Genomic DNA, 1,854 nt, shown 5'->3' with positions numbered 1-1,854 from the left:
CCCGTATGACTCGTCCAGGAATCTGCTGGCCATTACCACTGTGTTGTAACCCACCAGCAGCGACATTGAGGATGGTTGTATGCAGGGCTGGCTGATGAGTGTTTGTTCTCACTGAACCCACCCAGTTCCCCTGAGCACCAGAGGGTGGTCTGCCCCCTTCATAGGTTTGCAGCCAGTCTGTATCCTTCAGCTCACCTGTACCCCGTACCTTATTCTCAAGCTGGATGCATCATCTGTACATCTCAGCCAGAAGCTAAAGGGGGGTGTGCCTGCCCTCTCTGCCTGGCCCTTCCACTGCACCATCACCCCCACCCCAGTGTTTTCATTCTTTCTTTGTGGTAGTTCCAAAGGCAAGTTATAAGCCTGGTGATTAATGTGATATCTATCTAGGGTAACAAATCTCGGTCCTGTGCACACCCTCAAACTTTTCAATCTCATCTTTGGAGAAAGAACCCACTGGAATGATTTTCTTTCTGAACACAACCCCTCGAACTCACCTGCCCTTCAGACTTTCTTATGGAGGAGGGAGTCAGTTACCTGGATGTTCTCTGAATTAGAATCGTGGGCTGTTTAACACCGCTTACTCTCTCTAGCTACCAGGAAGGCATCTTAAACCATAATGTTGTCTAGTATGTTTTGAGTACTTACTTAAAGTCCTAGGTTCTGTCAGATTTACATTTCATAATAGCCCAGTGAGGAATATACTAGTATTTTCCCCATTTTACAGATGGGTGACTCCCCATGGTTGCAGAGCTATTTAGCAGTAAGGATTCTGGCTAGCCTGTCTTCACAGTGGGTATTCTTGCTATATTTGAGTGTTCTTAGCTGGTCAGTGAAACTCTTAAAATGCATTAAAATTTTACATCATTAATGCATTTTTTCTATTAACTGTTTAATGAGATTAGTAAGGAGCAGATTATTATCCCTGGGATACATAAGAAGCTCTCTTCTGCCACATTTGCTCAAATGCAGGCCTGCCAGAGCCTGAGGCTCACTGCAGAGCCCAGCAGGTTACTGACTGGAGCTCAGCTTCTGTGCTAAAAGCAACTGAGTTGAACCTGCAGGCCCAAGTCCGCCCAATTCTCTAGGGCCTCTGAAGGTTGCTTTTCCTCTAGCTGGTCTTGAATTTCTTTGCATAATTTCCTGAAATGTATAAATACAGGCTTTTTGACCTTTAATAGGTTTTCTCTCTTATGCAGCAATCCTTTGACTCAATGTGAATTGATATTTCTGTATTCCTCTCAGAGATGATTTTAACTCAGCTCATATGTTTAGATTATGGCCACCTCAAGATAACTTCTTAGGGTTTGTCTAGATCTTTTCCAGGAAAGGGATGTCTCAATATTAATAGACTCTAACAATTGGAAGGGATTGTAGCTCATTTCAATAACCACTTATGGCTATTATATAGAATTGTTAAATGGAATAACTATATTCCAATAAAATAACCCTCAGCCTAGTAAAGAAAGCCCTCTATGATACCTTATGTACAGTATTAAGGGCACAAGTCTGAAACATGTTGGGTTTATTGTAGAGGTAATGTTGAGGACATTGGGTACAATGTTACCTTTTGTATGTCAGAAGTCCCAAGGAAAAACATCTCTGGTCTCAGCATCTAGTTACACTTTTCCTAAGCAACTCTTTAGTGTTTATTTATTGGATACTACAAATCTTCATCCAAGTTCATTCTTGCCTCCATTCCAGCCTCTATTTTGCCAAATTCCTTGTCCACTTCTTTGTCTTCATTTGCTCAGTCACTCAGCAGCCATTGACAGAGCTGATCAACCTCTTCCCTCTTCTATCTTCTATGACATATTCTCTTTGTGCTTCTCCCATCTGTCTGGCTATTCCTTC

Source organism: Castor canadensis, chromosome 5, assembly GCF_047511655.1.
Source record: "Castor canadensis chromosome 5, mCasCan1.hap1v2, whole genome shotgun sequence".
Taxonomy (NCBI): Eukaryota; Metazoa; Chordata; class Mammalia; order Rodentia; family Castoridae; genus Castor; species Castor canadensis.
The sequence above is the reverse complement of the archived record's forward strand: the minus strand, read 5'-3'. Positions refer to the sequence as shown.